General features: G+C 43.4%; 1 protein-coding gene across 3 annotated transcripts in view; it reads right to left on the minus strand.

Annotated features, from left to right (window-relative positions):
* Window positions 1-6,144, minus strand: part of BCL9 (BCL9 transcription coactivator) — a 90,899-nt gene extending 84,755 nt beyond the window's left edge. For 2 of the 3 annotated variants that reach the window (XM_033197858.1, XM_033197853.1), the window contains exon 1: window positions 5,870-6,143. The gene's annotated coding sequence lies outside the window, so the exon portion shown is untranslated. Of the gene's footprint in view, window positions 1-5,869 lie in introns of all 3 variants that reach the window. The other variant, XM_033197857.1, reaches the window with a different exon arrangement.
* Window positions 6,145-26,194: the final 20,050 nt, after the last annotated feature.

Raw genomic sequence — 26,194 nt, forward strand, 5'->3', positions numbered from 1 at the left:
TAACTGTCAAAGCAACCTTGAACTGGTTTCCCTTGCTCCAAACAAGATGATACTCCTAAAACAAGGCAGGAAAATTTACTCTGGGGTTCTAAAAATTACATTAAGAGCCACTGTGTAAAATTTTTAGATTATATATTTTCAAAGGTTTAACCAATTTCAAATGAATAGTGTTTGGAATTACTCATAGAGATGACATGATTAATGAAACCATTATTCATTCTCTACCCTCTGTCTCACCCTCAATCACCTTTCAGAAGCAGATTATTACTTATATCTTAAAGGCATATATAATATATGTGCACACACATATATTATACACACACACACATATGTAACTATCAGCAAGTCTTCAATAATCTCTTTCAGGAGTTTCATGTCATAAAGATTGCCCATGGTCCCGTCATCCCCAAAAGCATAGTGTTAAATGCATAGCATGTACCATCAGCACTACAGTTGCTTACACTGTTCCTTTGCATCCTCAAAACAACATGTGAGCACAATACAAAAAAAAAAAACACAATTTTTATGAAAAAGCCTGTGAGAACAGCAAAGCTAAGAGATGTACCCAGTGCCCATCCATTTTAAATGCATACTTATACAGAAAAACATGCATTCAAAACAGCCTCTTCTTTTGGAAATGGTTCTTTAGTCTCTTGCACATGTGCCTGCATGCTGACTGGCAAATTCTCCAAAAGATATAAATTAAACTCTCACTTCTTCCTATTGAGCTTTTCACTTCAAAATGTCAACACAGTCAGTATGATAGATATAGACGTATAGGAATGAATCCTATATATCCACAAAACCCACTACCCTTTCCCCTTTAATAACTATAGTTCTTGAATTGGGCTTCATATAAGATGACCAAAGACCAGATTCAGTAAGTATCCTATTCACAGAATCAGAAAAACACTGAATAGCAGAGCTGGAAGGAAGCTTTAAGATGATTTAGTCAGATTCCCTCATTCTGAGAGGTCCAGAGAAGTAGAATGGGGATTTCTAGGCCATAGATTGCCAAAACCAAAGATAGAGGCTGGTCCATTGCGCTTTGTAGAAAACATGTCGTTATTAAACTAGAACTAGGGATCCCTTTTTCCGATGAACACTCTAAATCCTACCATTTAAAAAAAAAAGGGGGGTGGGGGAAGGCAAAACTAAGGCAATTATTACTATTTATTACTATTATTATTATTGAGATGGAGTCTCGCTCTGTCACCCAGGCTGGAGTGCAGTGGCGTGATTTCAGCTCAGTGCAAGCTCTGCCTCCCGGGTTCACGCCATTCTCCTGCTTTAGCCTCCCCAGCAGCTGGGGCTACAGGCGCTCACCACCACGCCCTGCTATTTTTTTTGTATTTTTAGTAAACACGGGGTTTCACCGTGTTAGCCAGGATGATTTCGATCTCCTGACTTCCTGATCCGCCCGCCTCGGCCTCCCAAAGTGCTGGGATTACAGGTGTGAGCCACCGCGCCCGGCCCAAGGCAATTATTTTCATGCCAAGTCAACACAGTACCTTTAATCTGAATGTCGTGGTGATTGCCTCTGTTCTTTGCTTCTCATCTCTTGCAAAGATGGCCTAACAGGGAGATTTAATTAGCTAGCAGTTTCACCCCTCATTTTCTTGTGAGTCCTTGGGTGAGTCACATAACCTTACTCAAATATAAGAGAAGGATAACAATACTATTTAATTCACAGAGCTGTTATAATAGAGGACTAGGCAGATATTTTAAAGTGCATTAAAATGTCAAGGTTTAAAAGGAATGGAGAAAATTTCCATTGTACATCTTATATTTATGTCTCTTGGGAGTAGAAAAACTACAAAATCCCCTTTAGTAAAGCTACATGCAAAAGCCGTATTTGTAACTAATGAGTTTTGGAAATGTCCTGCACCTTGTGTTGGTTTTACTTTCAGCAGGACTAGAGACTCCAGAATTTTTATTTATGCAGAGTACCTACACATTGCACCCTTTAAAATGTCATAACAATCTTCAGTTTTCTTCCCCCGGAGTTAAAGATGACCTGTATCACTGCTGTCTGGCTCTCCAGTTCTGTTAAATCTTTCCTCTGACCAGATCCTTGTTTTACTCACTCCTCAACTCCCCACTTGGATTACTCCTCTTTTTGGATTACTCTTCCAATGCCAACTCAGAATGCCTCCCCAAGAGGCAGCTCCCCGGTGAGTAACACACTTGGGGTGGGGGAGAGTATGTCGGAAGTGATCAAAGACTTGCAAATGAAGTGCATACCGCTCAGAGGAGGAGGCGTTGGCCACAGGTGCCAAATGCAGACCACAGCAAGCTGGCAAGCTCCGGTTTAGGTTGTTGCTACAATGTGGGCTGGGCACATCCCTGTGTAACAATGCTGGGTATGTAGAACTGACTCTTATTTTTCTCATGACATGGCTTAACCACACATTATGTGTGGGTTCCTAAAGTATAGGCATCAAACCTATGATTTATGTGTGGGTGGACTTGTGTGCCTTCTAAAAAAACTATTAAATTAATCTTAAAAGAAAGATGGATGGACAACACTGAAGACAAACTCCGCTGAGTACTAGAGAAAGACACGATGTAGAAAATGGTGACGCCAGCATTAACACAAATCTGCCTCCGTGGAAATGACTGGCATTTCAACCAGACACTGTATTCTTTCCAAGAAAGGCCACAAATAGGAGGAAGAGAGAGAGAGAGAGAGAGAGAGAGAAAAAAAGGTTCTATCTTTGATATCACTAAACCAGTCAGATTTTAATAACACAACCAGAGATCTGCTAAAAAGGTATTTAGTTTTTTTTCCCTTTATGAGTCCTTGCTGGGAGGGGTAGGATATGTGTCCTTGCTGGGAGGGGTAGGAAAGGTCATTTTATTATATTGTCTTTGGAATTCCAAGATGACAGTGATAATGGTGGAGTCTCTTGCAGCTGAGTGCTTAGTACTAGCCCTAGAAGAACGATGGAATCAGTAAAATGAGATCAGAGTCTCACTAACCACAGTCAACATGAATTATCCCGGTAGCAATGTTAGGCTGCTCACTACAAGAGTGAAGTTACTTCACAGTACAAGTGTAGGGGATTAGCAGATATTATTTGTTGGTCTGTGTGCTGAGAAAGAGAGAGAGTGAAGGACGGTGAGAGACGGAAGGAGAATATTCTGCTCTTTGGAATTGCTGGGCTCCCTGTGAGTAGGAATGACACCAGAGGAATGGAAGTTGGCTGGGGCAAGGGGAACTCAACCACAAAGAGAAACAGAACAGTTAGCTTATGTCTAGTTACACACTTTGAGTCAATAACTTATGCAACTCTATGCACTCCATCATAATACCTGTATGCTGTTCAATAAGTATTATCAATATTAGGATTACTAGTTTGTGTGACCATGTGATTAATGTGGATCATACCAACAAGACTGTAAGTTCCCTGAGGGCAGGGGTATATCCGCCTTTCTCTTTCCTATATCCTCAGTGCCCAGTGTTTGCCTGCTGCAGAGTAAAGATCCCCAAAATATTAGTTGAATGAACAAATGAATACATGAATGAATTTATGCAAATTCATGTTGTCGACCCATGTTTGTCATATTTGTGCTATTTGATGACATGAGCAGGGCAGAGCATGCTGCTGTAATCCAGCACAGCAAGCAGAACTACAAAAGGTGCCTCTGTTTGGTTGGCCAAGTGCTGGAGTATGTAAAATCAAATGTGGGTGTGAGGTAAAGGTACCTGGCATGAAGACCCTCGGGGTACTCTGAACCCCCGGGTGTGGTCTAGATGTTACCACAGCTTTGTTGCGCCCCTCAGATCAGTGCTTATCTCTTTTGGACCTTAACATTCTCGTCTATAACATGATGGAATAACACTTCTTTTTCCTTGCAGTCCTTAAATTCTAACATTTTAGGAACATATCTGGACCCTGAAATCTTGTCAGGAACAACCATGGTAAGATCTCTGCCTATAAAGTAGAAAACAATTAAGTTTTCATATATATATACACATATATATACAATACAGCTTTATTTTAATAAAACACTAAATGTAGGGGGACCTTCTTGCCAGATCCAGGCCAACTAATGGCTTTCCTTCAGCTTTTCCCACACTCAGAAGTCAGGTTTCCAGGCCTCTGTGAGAAGCACATAAATATTCTCAACCAGGGCTGGCCCTTTGCTTCAATCTCCAGCTATCACAGGGAGTCAGTCTGATAAACATTTGCAGTTAGAATGGAAGGAGGCACAGCCTCCTAGACTTTTACAGATTTTTTTGGACAAGTAGCAGAGTCACAGAAAACCTAGAATTAGGTAAGAAAGCAGAATTCCCCCCAGAGAATTCAGAGAGAGCTACAACTGAGAGCCTTTAAACAATCACTGTGTAGGAACAGAAGAAAGGAAAGCCACAACTCAAGAAAATAAGCAGACATTTTTTTCTTCAAAAAAAAATTTTAAAGATGCATGTTAAGCACTGATTTTAGCCCTCTATTCCATCCCTCAAGATGTCACTTCAAAAAGGAAAAGGTTTTATCCACAAAACCACCAGCGAGTAAACAGCCTTCACATTCTTAGCCTCATACACACACAGTGAGATATTTACTCTCTGATAAACAGCAATTGTAAATAAATCTCATTTAATCTCTAAAAGCCACAATAAAAATCTTTAACCTCCAAGGTAGAGTTTACAGATGTGTCTGCATGCCCTGCCAGTGCCAGAAAACACAAGGTCTTGAATAAACTACTATACCAGGAGGCACATTTTCTCGCTCAAGCATCTTACATTGACCTTCTTTAAAACAAAAATATGTACAAGGAGGAGGAAAGGGGAAAACCCAATCCCTCCCACCCCATTCTCTGTACAAATCGGCCAATAAATCTAACGAAAAGACACAAGAGAAAAGGACAGAAGCCAACAGGTGGAACAAGGCTTTTTGTTTCCTCAGAAATGCTCAGACACTTGATCTATGCTCCTCAGTCTATTTGTCTCAGGGTGTCTTTAATGATGGTTTTATTACCCTGATGATGATGATCAAGAATAATGATAACACTTCTACTCTGTGATTCCACAGCATCTCTAGCTGACGATTTCTCCACGCGTTTCAGACACAGTGATCTGTTCCGTTTCGCTCAATCCCAGGGAGGCATACAGCATCCCTGATCAGCTCCCTTGATTTTACAGATGGGGAAATTGAGGCACGGGGCACCCCACAACTCTACAGTCTCTACGACCAGAGGAATCCCTGAGACTGGAAAAGTTTCTGGATCGTCTTGTGGCAGAGTTCTCTTGCTCTCCCTTCTCGCCTGCCATGCCGCTCCTCCTTGTAGAGTCTGGGCTGGGGTGGTAAGGATCGGGGTGCCTCCCCTTCACAGCAAGGCACACCAGGGCAGTGTGTGGGAAGTCCACATGCACACACAGACCCACCGGCACACTGGCACACACAAAGCTCGATGCAATCTCTGCAGTCACTCGGCAGAGCCCTGGCCGGCCCTTGCTCAGCCTGAGAATGCACAGCTTGGAGCCTGCAAGGCCTCCCTGGGCTCTGGGCTGGGGCTTCCCTGAACGAAGGCTCTGCCCTTCTCTCCCTCTCTTTCAGGCTTCCCTCTCTCTCGCTCCCTCTCTCTCTCTCTCTTTTCCCTCCCACACTCACACCCTCCTCCCACCCCTCTCCATCCACCCCTTCTCCCCCACCAACCCAGAGGCACAGATCGTGTTACTGGGGTTCCCTCGAAAGAGGGGCCATCCCCAGCCCTGGGCGCCTTGAAAGACTTCCAGGGGCAACGCAGGAGCTCCAATCGCAGGACCCCAGCGCTCCTCCAGAGCAGCGCAGGAATGAGACCCCCACTTCCAGGCACAGGCGAACAAGCCTGCCACCGAAGAAGGAATTGTTAGGGCTCTTACCTTTTTTATGAGGAGAAATTCTGGAGAATCATTTCAGAAACTGAGGGGGGAAAGTGAATGAAGACAAAAAAGACCCTTTTCCTGCAATCCCTGGCCTCCTGGTATCAAGACACCAGGACAACATCAAAGCAACTTAGGGGGAACACTTTAGGGGCCTATTGTCTGCTCTGGTCTGATCTGTTTTTCTTCTGACTCCCCCTCTTGCTGCGGTGACACTTGGTACGGCCCAGGCATTCATGCCAAGTAGCTTTCACACATGGAAGCTTGTCTCAAGCAATTGCTGACAAGCCACAAACAAGACATTCTCCCTCCCTTCTCTACGCCCCCCCTACTCCTCCCCCCTCCACCTTTTCCTCCTCCCCTCTTGTCTCCCCTCCTCCTTTCTTCTGAATGCAAACTAAAACTCTCCAGTGACAGGCAGGCTCGCAGGCTTGGCCTAGCTGCGCACGCAGACACGCACACACACACACACACACACACACACACACACACACTCTCTCTCTCTCTCTCTCTCTCTCTCTCTCTCTCTCTCTCTCCTCTCTCTCGCTCAAGCAGCTCAGCTAGTTGCTGCTGCACTGGTGGAGTTAAGAGACAGGAAAAAGCCCAGGCTGAGTTGGGGGCAGGGAGAAAAAGAGAGAGGGAGAGCCAGAGCAGAGAGCTGCCTCCTCTGTCCTAGTAAAATGGCAGAAGAGAGGTGAGCCCTTTGGAAAAACAGCAGTGGCCACACACGTGTGCACACATACACAGACTCAGGCCATCTCAGCGTCAGGAAAAGTGAAATAAATGACCCGACAAAGGAAAAACCAAAGTCCCATTAGCTGGAGATTGGGGGAGTAGGGAGACAAGAGGGTGGGTGGCCCCAGGACTGGGGTTTCTGTTCAGTGGTTAGGTGATTTTTCTTCTTTACAATAGAGAAAAAATTGTTTCCTAAGGATCTAGCCTTCTTTCACTGCATAATTGAGCATGGACTTGAGCTACTAGTTACAATAAAATCATGAAATGTGTAAATGTGTGAGTAAACTTAACTGTAGGTTCAACTTGTACCCAGGATATTTTTAAAGTGAAGCTTTTTTTTTTTTCTTTTAGCACAAACCCTAGAGAGCAGTAGCAAGGAGCGTAGTAACAAGTAGTGTAAACTAGGAGAGCTGTGAAGTGTGATGCTAAAGTTACTGATTGCCAGGCTGCTGGAATTTATGGAGGGTGGGCCTGAGAGTTGGAGGAGGGGAGGGTGAGTCTGCGTGCTGTTTTCTAGGAATAAGAGGGGAATGAGGTAGGATAATGAATATGGCAAGAAACAAGCAGGAATTTGATTGGTGTGGAGGGAGGAGGTGGGGGCTGTAAAGGAGTGGAGAGAGAGAGAGAAACAACACTGCATTAAAAAAAGAAGAAAAATGGAAACCCAGAGAGATTGAAACATGCAGAGTAAATGAGATGGTAAAAGAAGGCATAAAATGTGAGCAAAAAGGAGCACAAAGGATGTGCAAATTTGCAGATGGCATGAAATCAGGAGGGCCAATTGAGATCAGGAAGGAGAATGACAGGATGATTATATGACATTGATATTTTTAGATACTGTGGACTCACAGACCTAACAAGATCTCCTCTGCCTAGGCCAGAAGAGTCACCCCTATGCAACAGGATCTGAATGGAAGCTTCGCTCCTAACTGCTGCTAAATCAGATCTGTACTTTTTCATGAAGATTGTTTAGACTCTATTCCTCAGAATCTTCCTCTACAAAATGGAAATTATGTGAACACACATCACTCATTCCTTCATAGGAGTGCAGTAAAGAATAAATTATGACTTCTTTCATACTTAATACTAGCGAAATGAGGTGTCACTACCTAAAACTCACCACATCAAAGACATAGACTTGTTCCTGTTATTTTCCCCCTTAATTTGCTTCTCCATTATCCCTGATCCCTGAACTGTCTGTCCCGACTCCCATTAATGATGACGATGTGGTGATAATAATGATAATAATTACTTTTTTTAAGTATTTACTTGATTCTTAGCATTTTCCCATGCATTTATATCATGAAGTAATTTCTGTTAAGATCATTTCCATTTACAGATGATAGAAAAATGAGGCACAGAGAGGTTAAGCAACTTGTCTGAGGTCACACAGCAAGGTAGAGGTGGAGCTGAAATCCAACTGAGGTCTGTGTAATTCTAAAGCCCCAGCATTTACCCACCAAATTGTGCCTTCTCACTGGAGTAGACCAGGTAGTCCATGGCACTTCAAGTCCAGTCAGCCATACAAGTACACTGTTTTTTCTGTACCCCAGGATTGGGTTTGGATCCTTTCATTTTGAGCCAGGGGAACTTCTGACCTCCCCTTAATAGGTTACTGACTCACCGTCCACTTCTAAGTGGTGGTGACTCACTATACACAATGAGGCCTCCTAGGTAAGAATTGCATAAAGGGTCGACTTAACCTTCCATGACTGCACTATTTTCAGATGGCTAGGGAATGGAGAAAGGTAGCTAAGACCAGAAAAGCTTCCTTTTCTTAAGTATAAAAAAGTTTTTTAAATAAAAAAGCAAACTTAAAAGGCCCATAGATATTGATGATAATGATGATGGCAACAACTAACATTTATTAAGCATTTCCATATATTAAACAACCGCATACAGTGTAAACTATTAGTGTTTCTATTTTCTAGATGAAGGAGCTGAGGCACAGAAGTGAAGTAAGGTGTTAAGATAATCCAGCTAGGAGGTCGTGGCTGAGATATGGCTCCCGGTGGTCTACCTTTCTAGAGACCAGGATCGCCACCACTATGCTGTACTGCTAAGGCAGCGAAAAGACTTGTTCCAATTATTAGAGTGAAAATACAAACGCTCAATGAGAGAAAGAAGAAAGAGGCAGTCATGATCCTAACATTTTCACATGCATTTTAAAATTTCATGACATCTCCTGAAAGTAGCTAATGAAGAAGAAAGCATGTGCCCAGGCCCCCAAACAACCTTTAGTTTTCCAATTCCTCCACTTGGCAGAGGACAGAGAATGCCAGGCCTCCAGGCCAGAACATGTTGGTAAGAACACCAGGTCAGACTATCTTGCCTCCAGCACTGATGGCTTCCACCTGCCAACTCCAAAGAGAAAAAGAGAAATTCCAAGTGGATATGTGAACAAGGTCAATGCATGAGCATTTCTAAGTGTATTTTACAAGACTTATGAATGCTGAGCATGGAGTATAGATGAAAACGTCCTAGATTCTTAGGCAGAAGACCTGGCATTCTAGTGCTGGTTCTATACTCACCAGTGTGTGAGCACAAGCCTTGCTATCTGAACCTTATTATAAAATAAGCTAATGACATTAGCTCTAAAACCCTTTCCAGTTCTGAAGTGCTATCATGCTAGTAGTTATCTGGTTGATGAGGGAAAGACTGGAAACCAGACTGGGCGCAGTGGCTCACGCCCGTAATCCCAGCATTTTGGGAGACCGAGGCGAGTGGATCACAAGGTCAGGAGATCGAGACCATCCTGGCTAACACAGTGAAACCCCATCTCTACTAAAAATACAAAAAAATCAGCTGGGCGTGGCGGCATTTGCCTGTAGTCCCAGCTGCTGGGGAGGTTGAGACAGGAGAATGGTGTGAACTCGAGAGGCAGAGCTTGCGGTGAGCCGAGATCGCACCACTGCACTCCAGCCTGGGCGACAGAGCAAGACTCTGTCTCAAAAACAAAAACAAAAACAAAAAAAACCTAGAAGCCAGGGTAACTGATGAGATGTGTTTGGCACATGTGTGAGAAAATGTGTTGGAGGGGGTGGTGGCATTAAGGAATGGAACAAGAATTAGACCCTATCTGGGCTGTTCTACCCAGATTGCAACACACCTCTTCCAAAACGCCTTCTACATGATACCCACTTTTCACTTTATTTTCACTGCTAGAACTCCCACCAATTACAAATTCACTTGCATTATTAATAATCCTTTAAAAATGTAAACAGCTCTGGAAGGGATAAGGGAAGTCAGCCTTTCCTACTTTAGCATGAATTATTTCATTAGCCTACTTTTCTACAAATTCCTAGATCATATCAAACAGCCATTTAGAGTAGAGGGAGAAGAGGAAAAAAGTAGTAGGAGCCAGTAGATAGTTTTGGAACTTAGAAGACTCCTTGGTGTAAGGCAGGTCTGATTTGGAGGCTGTACAGGGCAGTAGAAAGAGAAGGGACACTAGGAAACGAGACAAGCTATAGGAGGTGAGGAGATGTGGAAAGCAAAGACTTTCAAAACTTTTATCTAGCCCAGCCCAGAATGAATTGAAGGACCTTCATCATTCTCCATATTCCTTCTCCCTTTTCCTGCATCTGGCACAGGCTCATAATAGGTTCCTGTGGGTTCCCTATGGGACTTAAGGTTCATTCAAAACATGGGAAAAATGCTCAGATTTCTAAACAACCAACTTACAAAATAACCATAAAAACTACAGCCCATTCATAATTTGATATCTACCTACATGTATATATTTAACTGTGAAAAAGAATGTGGGAGTAGGACAAATGAGACTTCTCTTCCACATTTCTGAAAGGTAAATTGTCTGACTTAAAGGAGAGAATCAAGCAGAAAATCAAGAAACACATTTTAAGATTTACCAAGATAAAGGAGCAATTTAGTGGCTGGCAAGATTAGAACTCACCTAATCTGAAAATAGCTACCTCTTACTAATAATAAGTAAATTAAATTACAGAAAAACGTAGCACTCCCCAGTGATTAAAAGCCAAGGTAAAATGGCTGCGTTTTGGAATTGAAAGATTCAGGTTCTGATATCAGTGTGCTTACAAGCTAAATGACCTTGGCCAAGTCTTTTAACTTTTCTGAGACAGTTTCCAACGAGTTACTATGTAAACAAGCTTTACAAGCAGTGAAGTGCTATACAAATTTTAGCTAGTAATATATAATAATATTTAGTAAGAATAGCAGTGCTATGTGCTAGGCATGTGCCTTATATGCATTATCTCATTTAATCCTTGCAATTCACCCTGTAAGGGGAGTACTACTATTGGAAGTACTACTAGTGGTGTTTATTTATTTGGTCTCTAGACCCAGACAGACATGACATTGAGTTACAGGCTCTGCTACTTTGTGACTCTGGACAAGTTACTCAACCTTTCTGAGCTTCAATTTCTTCTTCTGTAAGATGAGGATATTAATAGTACTTTCTTCATGGGATTACTTTGAGGACAAAATGAGATAATGAATGTATGTGACATAATTAGCATAGTGCCCAGTACATAAAAAGTAATCAACAAATGTTAGATGTTATATTTGTTCTCATTTTACAGGCTTGCTGAGATTAAGTACTTTGTCCAGGGTCACACAGTTCATAACTATAAGGGCCTCAAACCTGGTTCTGTTTGACCCAAAGCCTCTGTTATTTCAGCTGTTTTATATTGTCTATCTTGCTATGGTTTTTCAGACCTACAAATAACTGAAGGGACAGACTAATTATCATCATTTGTTTTGTCCTTATTAGGTTCCCATTTGAATGGTTAGTCTGTAAACAAACACTCAAGGAAAATATTTTCTATACAGGACACCTTAGAGAAACAATGTTAATATTTAAAAATACTATTTGAGGCTGGGTGTGGTGGCTCACACCTGTAATCCCAGCACTTTGGGAGGCTGAGATGGGAGGATCACCTGAGGCCAGGAGTTTGAGACTACCGTGGCCAACATAGTGAGATCCTGTCTCTTAAAAAAAATAAAAAATACTACATCAGCATAGTGCAGGAAGTTAAAAAAAAAAAAAAAGTCAAAAAATTTAAAAATGGACAAAATAAAAATACTATTTGAAAAGACCGCTCAAAGTGACCTACAGTACAGTTCAAGCATCTCAGAAAAGCACAGTGACAAATTCATGATTTAGGACTTAAACATTATTCATTTAAATTTCATCTTTTTCTCTTCTCAGCAAAGCTTCAAGTCACTAGAGAGCATTAAATGGCCAAAAGCTCCAGTAAGAAGAAAGAACAAGGCATCTGGGTAATCCACAAACTGTAGTATATAATATATAATATGTACTATGAGATGGGTAGAAAATTGAGAACTACAGTTTATATAAGCAAAAATATTTAAGGGAACACAACTAACTTATAAATATGTGTTAACAAGAGATTCACATCATTGAACTCTGGTGAGAGGCAGCATCATTGTAGTGAGGAACAGAAATTCCCCTATCCTTCAGAATAAATGAATGCAGCTTCTTTGTTCTTTTTAAACAATAATAAATCAGAAGGATGGACTCATATATGGGTAGGCCGACATATGACCATTCTAGAATTGGCCAACAGACTAAATGCCCAAGATCTTAACATCTTTTTTTAAAAGCATAGCTATTTTTTTTTTTTCTGGACCACTTTCTGAAGAAACTCTAATTGTTGCAGAAGACCTAAGAAGGATCCTGATTAACTGATAAAGGAGAGTCAAAGAGATTTGCTTGAGTTCGTATGCATTTGATTTGTATTTGTAATTGTTACTTAAATGCATTAACTAACGATAAATTGGAGTTCTGTGCATTTCATGTAGAGATGCGGCACATATGTATGTGAACACTCACACAGTGTCCTCTTGCAGAAGATCAGCCAGGATTGTACCTTATTAGAACCCCAGATATGAAAGTCTTAGAATGTCTACCATGAACATGGTATATGTGTAATAATACAACGGACATATCAGTAGGACAGAAAAGCCACTTTGTCCTGTCCCCAACTCCTTCTAATGAAGATGTGGAAAGGAGCTTAGAACACTCTGAAAAAGGCCTCAGGAATTGATATGAGCCAAAGCAAGGAAGGCACAAACAAGAACAAGTTGCATTTGCTGTGGGCTGTGTTTGTAATGCCCCTTCCCTGAAATATGCTTCTGCCAGAAGCTTGCAGCTCATCAGAGCAGAAAGAGGCAGCGGAGCTACCAGTGGGAGCAACTGGTTTTGGTAAACAATGAACCAACTTCTCCCCCAGGGGAGCAGATCAGAGGGGATGTAATAAACTATGGAGAGAAACTCTCCAGCCATTTGCAGAGACTCATTCACCAGGAAGAGACTGCCTCTTCTGATTGACCTTAGCTGCTGCAATGGTGTTGAACATGAGCTTACGCTGGCCTTGGTTAATGGGCAGAGAGTTTCAGGTATGACCTGGGGCACTCAGCTGTTCTCAGGGCTGCTTAGATGCCTGCAGAGGCAACAGCTACCTAGGCCACTAGCCACAGCTAAGTAGATTCTCTGCTGAAACTAATCTTGAGTTCAGTTTGGACTGATTCTGAGAGGGCTATGTATAAAAGGATTTCTCACCAGCTGGGCTCCAGAGTTCGAGTTGTTCTGCCCTACAGAGCTGGATGGAGATAATTGCTCTGAAACTATTATAGTTGCATTCATAGTACATCTGGATCTGAGGTTGTTTGACCTCTGAAAACCTAAAATGGAAATAATGCAATTATCTGAGCTAAAGACAATTTAATAAAAAACAGTACTGAAGCCAGGAAAAGGAAATTTATCTTTTATACCATGTCTTTTGCCTAGCAATGGAATGTGTACCTTTCATAAAGATGAAAGATGCATGAAAGACTGAATAGAAGGTAGTGTTTTTCATTCAGTTCAATAAGTGTTTGCTGTTACCTATTACTTGCAAAAGACTGCGCTAGGACTGGGGACACCAAAATGAGGAAGACTTTTTCCCTGTTCTAAAGGAGCGTTCCATCTAGATAGTAGAAAAGAGAAAGATGTACACTAGTAACCATGACACAGCCATCATGAAATAAAGGAAGCTAGCAAGTATTATAGGCATTTTGAAGTGTCTGCACAACACGTTCCCTCTGTTTTTGGAAAATAATCCCTAGACTACCCGTTCAGTTAAGCTTCTGCACTTACGTATATACTGTACGACCAGTTCCCCTGGCCAATCCGATTCTCTCTCCCATAAATTTATTTATTTATTTATTTTGAGACAGAGTCGAGCTCTGTCTCTCAGGCTGGAGTGCAGTGGTGCGATAGCTCACTGTAGCCTCCGCCTCCGGGTTCAAGCGATTCTCCTGCCTCAGCCTCCCGAGTAGTTGAGATTACAGGCGCACACCAGCATACCAGGCTAATTTTGGTATTTTTCGTAGAGACAGGGTTTCACCATGTTGACCAGGCTGGTATCAAATGCCTGACTCCTCAGGTGATCCACCCACCTCGGCCTCCCTAAGTGCTGGGATTACAGGCGTGAGTCGCTGTGCCTGGCCTTCTCCCAGAAATTTGAAAGTAGGGTTCACAGAAGCTAGTTGATCTCTATAAGTTCTTGAACCGATAAAACTGATGAGGAAAAAAAAAAAAGAAGTAGACCCACTCAGAGACATAGAGATAAGAATCCATGTGGCCCAAGACAGAGAGAGAGAGAGAGAGGAGAGAGAGAGAGAGAGAGAGAGAATGAAGCCCAAAGCCCTGGTGGAGATTTCCTACACTAAGATGTTCCTAGTTCTAAATCGTTCCCCTTTCTCCCTCCCACTAGACTGGTTCTAATGGATTCCTTTTGCTTGCACCAACAGAGTGAAAGCGAAGCTTTGTGATTCAACCCAACCTCTGTCGGTTGCCAAGCACTGTGCTAGTTCTGGATGAACAGCAGTAAATTGAACACGCAAGGAGTTTGAAGCTTCATAGGAATTTTGGTATGGGGGGACACCCAGTGTTTAGTATATACTATAAAGAAGTGCTTAGAGGACTCTGAGGAGGCAACAACTTTTAATTCTTCAGGGGAATTTTAACAGGTGTGATGGGATCACGCATCTCAAGAAGAGGAAAAGGCACTACTCACTGAAAAGGCAGGAAGGTTATATTAAGATGTTACTTCTACACTTCATTGCCCCTCTAATTTTCAACCAGGCTCCAGAATGGCAAGCTAGCTTGCTCCCCGTGACCCACAGGCCAAATCCAGCCTGCCACCTGTTTTTACACAGTACCATCTGCAAGCTCAGAATGGTTATTACATTTTAAAATAGTGGTTGGAAAAAAATTAAAAGAATATTTCATGGCACTTGAAAATTATAGGAAATTCAAATATCAATCTCCATAAAGTGTTATTGGGGCTGGGCATGGTGACTCACACCTGTAATCCCAACGTTTTGGTAGGTGGAGATGGGAGGATCACTTGAAGCCAGGAGTTCAAGACCAGCCTGGGCGACATAGTAAGACCTCATTTCTACAAAAATTAAAAATTAGCCAGGCATGGTGGTGCATGCCTGTAGTCCCAGCTACTCAGGAGGCTGAGGCAGGAGGATGACTTGAGCCCAGGAGCTCCAGGTTACAGGGAGCTATGATTGCACGACTGTACTCCAACTTGGACAACAGAGCAAGACCTTGTCTCAAAACAAACAAACTAACTAAAAAGAAGTTTTATTGGAACATAGCCTCTCTCATTTGTTCACGTATTGTCTACGGTTGCTTTTGCACTACAACCACAGCATTAAGTAGCTGCAACGGAGACTGTATGGTCTGCAAAGCTTAAACTGTTTCTGTCTGGTCCTTCACATAAAAAACGTTGCTGACCAGGCGGGGCACAGTGGCTCACGCCTGTAATCCCAGCACTTTGGGAGGCCGAGGCAGGTGGATCACCTGAGGTCAGGAGTTCGAGGCCAGCCTGGCCAAACTGGTGAAACCCCATCTCTACTAAAAATACAAAAAATTTGCCAGGTGTGATGGTGGGCGCCTATAATCCCAGCTACTTGGGAGGCTGAGGCAGGAGAATTGCTTGAACCCAAGAGATGGAGGTTTCAGTGAGCCGAGATCGCGCAATTGCACTCCAGCCTTGGCAACAAGAGTAAAACTCCGTCTCAAAAAAAAAAAAAAAGGTTGCTGACCCATCCACCCATTCAGAGGTTTCCTCTGAATATTTGGGAGGTGGAGATGCAACCTTAGAAGAAATATAATGGAAACAAAACCATGTATCAATAAGTACTTCGTAAGATTGTTTTAAGAATCACCCATACTATTTGTCAAATGAATAAAGAAATGTAAAAAAGTGTATATGTTTTGGATCTCATAGAATGTGTATATAGATATACATATATCTCGCCTGAAAAATATGCAATAAGCTATGAATATGGGTTATTTCTTTTTCTTTCTTTCTTTTCTTTTCTTTCTTTCTTTCTTTTTTTTTTTTTTGAGATGGAGTCTTGCTCTGTTGCCCAGGCTGGAAGTGCAACGATGCAATCTTGGCTCACTGCAACCTCTACCTCCCAGGTTCAAGCGAGTCTCCTGCCTCAACCTCCCAGGTAGCTGGGACTACAGGCGCATGCCATCATGCCCTGATAATTTTTGTATTTTTAGTAGAGACAGGGTTTCGCCATGTTGGCCAGGCTGGTCTTGAACTTCTGACCTCAGGTGATCCACCTGCCTCGGCCTCCCAAAATGCTGGGATTACAGGCATGAGCCACCGTGCCTGGCCAATATGGGTTACTTCTGACATGTGGATCACGAAGAATTTTATTTATTAAAAAATAATATAAATAATAACCACTTTATATGGACTGCTTACTATGTGCAGAGCACTGTGCTCATTGCCTTATGTATACAGCATCTTATTTAAATTTCCCAAGAACACTAGATGTTAGAACTATCATTGCTGTCATTTAACAAATAAGAAAACTGGAGCATAGAAGAGTTAAATAAGACCACCCAGTGAGTATTAGAAGAACCAGAAAGTAAACATAGACAGTCTGCTGTGCTTTTTATGTGACTTTTTATAAGGCATTGGTCAGCAACTTTTTATGCGCTTTCCCTCTTTCTAGTGCACTACACTTGGTCTTTTTATGTTATGCATTTCTCGTTAGAATTTTTAAACACTGGTTACTTTTGTAATCAGGAAAAAATATACCTAAAAATATATATAAAGTACCTAGTATGGTTACTGGCAGACGGTGAAGGTGGTGATAATGAGAAAGAGGAGGAGAAGGAGGAGGAGGATGACAGCTTGCATTTGTTGACTTCTTCCTATGATTCAGGTTTTGGAACGATGTACCAGGCACCTTACATGCTAGTTTAATTGAGGAGACATTTGATAAATTATTATTGCTGTTATTATTCCTGTCACTATCAGGTGTTTCTTAGAGCCCCAGAGATGGGCTGGGGCTGTGTGGGTCTGGGATGGAGCATGTCATGTCAAGTCTCTAGCCCAAGGGTTAGGAAGAAGTTGTTCCTAATACTTCCAGCTCTCCCTTGCAATTTCAGGTGGTCAGAATGTGACTGGGTGGCCAGATGACTGCGGGCTTGAGTGATATAGAGTTCTAAATCTGGCTCCAGAACCTATTAGCTCTGTGGCCTTGCTGTAGTTCTTACATTGTCACAGTTGGATATATTTATCCCATTTTCCCAATCCCACTTTGCCTAGTGGGGCAACAGGTATTCAAGACCACTGGGAAGGCCCTGCTGTCCCACTGGCAGGCCTCCCATAGCCTAAGAGCCTTTCCTGAAACATTCATTTCCTTGGGTTAAAGCTCTGCCAGGGAGAGGTGACATATGAAGCCACTGACACTGTGGCAATTTAATTTCATGGAATCACAAGATGTTAGAGCTGGGAGTCACCTAGCATCTAAAGCTTCATTATTCCTGCATCTAAATCCATTTTTTCCTTTTTCCATTTACAGTGGCAGAGGTGTCCCTGCTCCTGTCTAAGCAAATCCTTCTTGCCCTGTGGATCTCACCTGCCATTATTCCCTCTCTTTCCCACACCGGCACCACTGCTGGCCTCTCTCCATCAGTATTTAAATAAGCTCATAAGCTCAACTGTCTCTTAACTTCTCAGTCAAGCTTCTTTTTTTTTTTTTTTGAGACAGAGTCTAGGTCTGTCACCCAGGCTACAGTGCAATGGCGCGATCTCGGCTTACTGCAACCTCCGCCTCCCAGATTCAAGTGGTTCTCCTGCCTCAGCCTCCAAGTAGCTGGGACTACAGGTGCCTGCCACCATTTTTTTTGTATTTTTAGTAGAGATGGGGTTTCACCGTGTTGGCCAGGCTGGTCTTGAACTCCTGACCTTGTGATCCACCTGCCTCGGCCTCCCAAAGTGCTGGGGTTACAGGCGTGAGCCACTATGCCCAGCCTCAGTCAAACTTCTTATGAGAATTGCCTGTAAACTTTGAGGGGCAGATGGGAGAGCTCTGGGTATTGGGCAAGCCTATGTTTAGGGGAGCCTGGGTCGCTTGGAGGAGGAAGAGTGAGAGACACAGAAGTTGGTTGGGAAATGGAGGAGGGAAAGTGGAAGGTTCCTGTGGACAAACTACTGTCTTCCTAATTTTACCTAAAACCAATACTAACTTTTCACAACAACTAATAAATTATATTGGGTTTGGGTAACTGCTCTGAGTATGCTAGCCAGGTCCTGTGGGGGATATAGCTCAGTACCTACCACATCACTGCCTTTGATATGTTCACAGCTGCATCTGGATACTCAGTTAGAGTATCAGCACAGGGTAGTGCATGATTAAGGCTAAATCAATGGTACAGGTTAGGGGTTCCCAGACAAGAAGCATCAGCGAGGGTCATTTGGGAACTTGTTAGCAAGGTAAATTCTCAGGCTCTGGCCCAGACCTACTGAATCAGTAACTCTGGGAATCAGAAACTCTGGGGGTCCTGGCAACGTGTGTTTTCAAATGCCCCCTGAGTGATTCTGATGCATGCTAGGGTTTGAGAACTGCTGGTACAGGCAATAAGAACCACTGTAGGCTGGAGTTTCAGGTCAGACTTACAGGGCATTCAGCACTTAAATTTGATTCTGATCAATGAAGTAAAGCAAAGGGTAGAGAGTGATCCAGAAAGAGTAAACCAGATGAACAAATGTATAGATATTGGGTTGTATAAACGAGAGAAAGGGTTGGGGGTTACTGAGGGGGGTAGAAGGAGGAGCGGCCTGGCCTGGTTGATGTGGAGATGCCTGCAGAGGATGATGGTGAGGCCAGGAAGCCTTGACTACTAGCTATCATCTGGGGAAATAGAAACCTCTTCTGTGTTTCTCTGTAGAGAGGTCTCCACCTACCACATCTAAATTCTTTCTTTCCTTTACCTTCACAGCCATTCTCTTCCAGCCTCTCATCTCCTGAGGTGAGGATCACCCCTCTCCTTTGACGTTCACAGCTCTGATCCAGGATGGCATTTCTTTTCCTGCCTCCCCCATCAGTACTTCCTCCTTCTTCCTCTGAATCCACCCCCTCACTACTGCTACACATGAAAAATTATAAAACACTCTTGAAAAACTGTTCCTAGAGAGGCTACATGATTTGAACAAGTTCCTATTCAAAGCATCAGGGGAGCGACACCTGCCTCTTAAATCCTGACAGCGTATACCAGGGATTCATTAGGCATGAACAGAGGATGGTTTTTGGAGCCGGCTTTCTACTGTGCCTCGACAGTTAGTTACACAGGGACCTTGCAGAAGGCTGAATGTGTTATGATTGGAAGCAGTTCTCTGTGGGAAGTCCCTTCCAAAGCCCAGAGGAATCCTTTAAGGTGGTGCAGACTTGTTTCCCAGTGGGATCTTCTCAGAAGACAGAGCCTCCAAATGCATGTTTAGGCTCTGATGTTTAGAGCACCTTATTCCCGAGAGGCAGCCTGGTGTTGTGGGATGTGCAGCAGGTGATGAATGCACTGGAAGATGGGATTCTTTTTTCTCTTAAAGGTTTTTATTGGAAGACCAAGGTGTTAAGCCTGAGCTCTTCTATTTGCTAGCCAGATGATTTTGTCTCATTGAGCTAACTTTTCTTGGTTGCCCTATCTGTAAAATAAGGCTAGTAAGGCCAACTTGCAGAGACACTATGAGGATCAAACGAGCGGTCAAAGTGCACCATAAGTTACACAGTACCGCACAACACTGCTGTTACTGCAATAGTCTCTAAGTTGGTCTGCCTGTTTCCTGTCCTTTCCCTCCTCCATTAGACCTTGTCCAGTGTTGTGAACTGGTTTTCCCAAAATACGATTTTAATTAAATGGCAGGATAATATTCACGATATTATTAATATTTTCCACGTCTGCTTCACCTGCAACATTCCTTTTCATATCCTGGTGGATATAGGTGACATGAGGGACAAAACAAAGAGACAAGTGCTTGTGAATACAGGGGTTCCAGCCCTTCACCTCTTTCAGACCAGGAAAGACCTTGCAACCCTCTGGAGGAGCTGTGGCTGGGACCCTTGTGGAGTAGAGCTACAGGATGAGGATGTCCCAGGGGCAGGAGGGGGAAAGCGGTCAAGGACCAGCTCCCTTCCCCAGTGCCTGCTAAGCCCCCCAGAACCTGGTCTTCACCCTGAGCATGGGGGACTGGCCCATCCTTACTGAGATGTTGCTTTCACCAGAGACCGGAAGCAAGGTTGGAAATAAAATTCCGTGTCAGTTCTTGGATATTTTAGTTTGAGGCTTGACATTTGAAAAGCTGTTACTGACCATGTTGCTTCCGTAATCAAAAGGCCTCAGCGACTTTTTATAGTCTTCAAATTCAAATCCATATGTTATCCTGTCATCTCAGCTTCCTGCAACCTAATCAGTCCTTGCTGCCCCAGCCAATCCGTCAGATTTCCCAGTCTCTTCTTCCAGCCCATTCCTGGCTCCTAAGCTCCAGCTGGGTCTGTCCCACTCCCCACTAGGATCTCTGCCATGGAGTCCCACAGCTTCCTCAATTCATTATCTCCTCACCTCCTTTACTTCCTATAGTTCCTCTCACTGGTAGCAGCCTCACACGAGACACACTTAGAGGAGCAGAACCTGGGAGTCATTCCAGTCCTCCCTTCACATTTCTCCCTACATCTAATCAATCCTAACATCTGGTAGAGCCTACTTACTCAACATTTCTGGATTCTGTTTCTTTCTCTGTATTCTCACCCCTACTGCTTTAGTTCTGGCCTCATTATTTTTCATTCTGACTTCAGCTCCTGCCTCTTTCCTCACCACCCCCTGGCCTCCCTCCTCCATGCTGCAGAAGTAGCAGAGTATAAGGGTTAAGAGTTTGGCCCTGTAGACAGAGCATCTTTCTACTCCTTACTACTCAACTGACTTGGGGCAAGTGTGCATGCATCTCTCTGGAGATAATTAACATTATTGTGAGGCTCGATGTTTAAATCATAGTTGGCCCTAAATAGTGTAAATAATATAAGACAATGTTATAATTTATTATCTTTCTAAAATGCAAATGTAGTATGTCCTTTCCTATGAAACCTTTCAGTGATTGCCCTGTCCTCTGAATAAAACCCAAATTCCATAGAACGTCCTCAGCATGCCTTTATGATCTGATCTCTACCCATCTAGCTACCTCATTTCCCATCACTCTCCAGTGGCCCATATACCCTTTCCTCCAATGTACCTCCTAAAGGGCCTCTGCAGCCCTTTGTGCTTGCAGCACCATGGCTCCCTCCTCACCCTCTGAGCCCCCAGCTCATTCCCCGGGAGAACCTTCTGCATGCAACTTTATACCTACCTTGGCTAATACACTTACCACACTGTAATAGACGTTTTTCTTTATGTGTTTGCCTCCCCCATTAAACTAAAAACTGTTTGAGGGAAAGAATGATGATGTGTTCATCTTTCAAGCACATAATAGATATTTCAAAACGAAAGTTTGTTCAGTGCATTGATGAATCAATAATATAACAGCCATGATCATCCCTGCCTCCGTGAGCTTCCTCCTAGTGTCTTCTTGCTTGGGATGCCAACTTTCATGCCCATCTGTTTAGCTAATACCACACCTTCAAGGTCCAAATCAAGTCCCACCACCCTCAAAAAGCCATACCAGACTACTCAACCAGGCAACTCTGATAACACTCACCCCAAGCAAGCTCTGTGGCCTCATAAAGCATGATCACATTCTGCCCCGTATTGGAGTTATTCTCATACAGATTGACACCAACTCAATGAAGCGTAGGTTCCTTGAGGGAAGGGAACCCACCCCAAGCTCCCTGTCTCTTATGGCCTTCGGTGCAGTGGGTGCTTAGTGTCTTTTAGATAATGAGTCAGTAAATGAATACATGCGAGCATGAACAAATGAATTGATGTCTCCCTTGTCTTAACTTACTGTAGCAGTTTCCTGTTTTGTGCACTTTGAGATGTGATCATATATGATCTTGCTTTATGATTTAACATATTCTCTCTGCAAGAGTTAGGGCTGCCGTGTAGGGTTTTTCTTTTTCCCACAACCCCAATGGTAGGGCTGAAAAAAAAAATAGGAGTTTTGTAACTACTTCCTGAGGAATTGGACCAGCTCCTCTGACTAGGAATGGAAATAAACTGTAAAAAAGAAGAAATTGGTCTGGTATATTACAAACAGTTACACTCAGTGTATGTGCTTCTGCAAGGCACTGTTTTTCTCCTGTTCAAGTCTGTTTCTCTAGCCTGCGGCTAAACATTACAACCAATGCAGCTCCCACTACTCTCATCCTATTCAATGCCAATAGCAGTTTTCCTGGGGATCCTTCTTCAGTTAAAGCCTGCAATTGCCTGCTCCTATTCTAAGTTGATCCTGAGGACAAACTTTTGGCTTTATCATCAACTGGCAGACCTAGTAAGATCAGAATGATTTTTTTTTCAATAACAACAACAACAGCCAGCATTTAGTGAGAGTTTACAATGTAGCAGGTAATGAGCTAACTGCTTAAAAATATTTAGTAATAATAATATCTGATTACATTTTATTATAAGAGACTTGAGGCCGGGTGCGGTGGCTCACATCTGTAATCCCAGCACTTTGGGAAGCCGAGGTGGGAAGATCACTTCATGTCAGGAGTTCAAGACCAGCCTGGCCAACATGGAGAAACCCCGTTCTCTACTAAAACTACAAAAATTAGCCAGGCACAGTGGCACATGCCTGTAGTCCCAGCTACTCAGGAGCCTGAGGCACAAGAATTGCTTGAACCCAGGAGGTAGAGGTTGCAGTGAGCCGAGATCATACCACTGCAGTCCACCCTGGGGGTAGGGGGCAGAGCAAGACTATATCTCAAAGAGAAAGAGAGAGAGAGATTTGAATAGTTCAGAAGTATATAGAATAAAACATGAAATTCTCACTACTTTTTCTGGATTTAGTCAATTAACCCTTATAACAATAGTGAACTGATACATAGTCAGGCACTATTTTCTGCATTTCACATACATTAACTTGTTTTAAGCCTCACAACAATCTTTTGAGGTAGGTGTTCTGTTATCACCCCCATTTCACTGACAAGGAAACTGAGGCACAGAGAGGCGTAGAAAGATTCACTAACCTGCTAAGTGGCAGTAATGGAAGCGGCTGAGCCCAGATTCAAATCCAGGGAGTCTGGCTCCAGCATCCACGTTCCTTATCGTGATTTTACTGCCTTTGGAGTAGTAATAAGGTTATTCTCATTTTATAGATTTATTTATTCACTCAGCAAATATGTATCGCCAGGTGCAATACGAGGCTCTAGGGCTCTTGTAGAGAATAAGGCAGACTTCATGGAGCTCCCATTCTACATGAGGAAACAGTGGCCCCAGAAGGTAAATACTTGTTGAGCAAGGGTTGTTTAGCCAATAAACAGCTCTGGGACCTTTGGGTCTGACTCCAAGGCTAGTGTTCTTAATCCTAGGCCATACTGCTTCCCTGAAGAGGGTCCCATATTACAGGCCCGGGAAGACTGTGTAAGGATTCCTGCAGGTGGGCAGCCTCGGTGACCTGAAATGTGCCACAGCAATGACCAATGTCATTCTCTCACCTTTCCTTCTCCGCTGTCCTCTCTCCCTTCTTCTCCTTATCACTTTCATGTGCCTTCAAGTGTACAAGGGTAGAATCTGACGGGGGCACTCAGGGCTGGAGAGATTGCTGCGAAGAAAAAGCCCACTCCCACGACTCTCTCCAAGCATTGCCTCAGCCGTGTCTAAACTACCTGAACTTTTTAAAATGTTGCCAGAAAAAAACTATTTAGCAATCCTTTCTTCACACTCTCCAATTATCTTTCCCGTCTCACCTCCCCAGCAAATTCAAGTCCTTCCACAGTCTTCGCAAGGCCAAAGTTCTGTCTTGCCCCAGTCTCTCATATCGTGTCCTCCTCTGGGCTGAGTGGCCATCCTTGCACTTCCTGCCTTTTCGAGAAGGTAAGTTGCCCCACTTCTCTAAGGGTGCAGCCTAAAGCTGTTTTTCAAACTCATATCCCTTTGGTTGCTTTATCTTATTTTACTTTTTTTTTTTTTTTTGAGACAGGATCTTGCTCTGTCATTCAGGCTGTAATGCAGCTTGTAGCTCACTGTAAACATGAATTTCTGGCCTCAAGCAATCCTCCTGCTTCAAGTGGCCCTCCCACTTCAGCCTCCCAGAGTGCTGGGATTACAAGCATGAGCCACCATGCCCTGCCCTTTGGTTGCTTTAGATCCTCTCCAAGTTCTTGTTATCACACTTCACTTGTGAGGCATAAAACCCAGCATGGTCTATGCTTGGAAAGAGTCAGGACTATTACCAAGATCAGGCCAGCTTCTGAGCATGGCTTCTGGTGGATATACTCTGGGGCTGGGTGGGCTGGTGGTCCTGGGAAGATCCCAGCCCAGTGCTGAGGTCTGAGAACTTAAAGAGGTGGTAGGGATGGGAGTCCCACAAAGGATGTTTCAGGGAGGCTGAGGGTCAGCTACCTCCTTCCCTGCAGTCCTTGGCCTGGGAACGCAAGAACCCCTTTCAGCTTTCAGAGATGTCTGAAGGAATTGGGGAAGGAGAGGAGGGCTTGGCTGTGTCACTCTCAGTGAAATGTCCCCTACCACATGGGTGTGAGGCTTCCCATCACTCAGGCTTCAGGGAGCTCTTTAAAGACCCCTGGTGGCTCTAAGTGAAGTCCCCAAGGATTGATCAAAAGGTGGGAGCCAGTTAGGGGTTTGGGAGGTGTAGTAAAGAGAATCTGCACCTTTTCCCTGTGCCACGTTGTTCAGCTTTCTCCTTTCTCTGGAAGTTACTTTTCAGGGATATAGGGAAAAAGCAACATGCCCATTTTTAACTTTAGTTCATGTTCCCTCCCAAAAAATGGCTCATACAGGTGGTTGAATTGGGGGAGTTATGCTAAGAAGTAGGATTGGGACCTTTGAGGTCTGTGAAGGCTGAAAGAAGGAAGAAGGAGAAGCCAATCCATGATGACTTTATCGGATCATCGTTGTGGGCAACCAGAGCTCAGTCCTACTTAGAAGGCTATGAAGCCCCTGTAGAATGCATCTCAGACTTGGCAGCCTGCAAGGTGGAAGAGGGAAGTATTAATCTACCAGTGTCTGCTCCCACTGATCAAGTATTGTCCTTTGGTTGTTAACTTCCCCATACTCTCAGGTTTGCATGTGTATCAGAATGGCGAGCAGGTTCCTGCAGGCAGATGTGGCACAGAAACCAGGAACAGAAGGTGAGCACTGCTCTCTGCAACCAAAGACAAGGCTCTGCCAGGTTTCACTTGCTCATAGCTGGTTGCTATAGCAATGGCTGAAACAGTAAGGTGGGCCCAAAGGAGGTATGTGGGGCACTGGATTCAGGGGATGAATCCTCTTTCTACCTCCCTCCACCTTCAGATTCAGATCCTGCCAGTTCTTCAAAGACTAACTCAGTCCCCTCCTGAGAAGTTCTTCCAAAGGAATCTGACCATAGTCAACTTTTCCCTTTAAACTCTCAGAGCAGTCACTAAGTAGAACTTATTTTTGCTTGATCTGTATAATGTACTACAATCATTTTACTCCTTGGATGATAACTTATGGTCAGAGATTTCATGAACCCCAACCCCAGCATGTTGTACAGCAGTGGATGCAAAACAGGCTTGTCAGTGTTTATTGCATTGAATGGTATAACAATTATTGATAATAAGAGCTCTGCAGTTTTTAAGTATTTGCTTCCTTGTCAGCACCATAGGCTAAGTTATAGGAATGGAAGAAGAGAACCTGAGTGAAGGTTTTATTTGGGGCTCTGGATTTTAAATTTAGCCTCCAGAACCATGACACTTTCCTACTCCTCAAAGTCTTCAAGTTATCTCTAGCAGAAAATGTCCCCTGCAGCCTTCTGTTTGAAGACTTTGGCGGTGCTGGACTGGCCTTTCCAGCTGGTCATTTCTTCCCAGCCCTTTTTCTCACTTCAGCCTGGCACACCCCCTCCTCATGAAGCCTTTCTGGGTCAGATCCGCTCAAGTCACTGAATTCAACTCCACATGTATCAACCCAGAGCCTTCTACGGCTAAGTCCAGTGATGCACTATCCCTTTTCCTGGGTAAAAATAAAAGCAATAAGATTTTCTTCCCCATGTCCCTCTAGAATTAGTAATGAACTTGCTCTGCTCTATCCAAATCCTTTTGCCATTCTCTGATGTTGACTCATAGGCAAAATGAGTGATTAGGGCAGTGGCCTGTATCAGC

Source organism: Trachypithecus francoisi, unplaced genomic scaffold (assembly GCF_009764315.1).
Source record: "Trachypithecus francoisi isolate TF-2019V2 unplaced genomic scaffold, Tfra_2.0 Lachesis_group5, whole genome shotgun sequence".
Lineage (NCBI taxonomy): Eukaryota > Metazoa > Chordata > Mammalia > Primates > Cercopithecidae > Trachypithecus > Trachypithecus francoisi.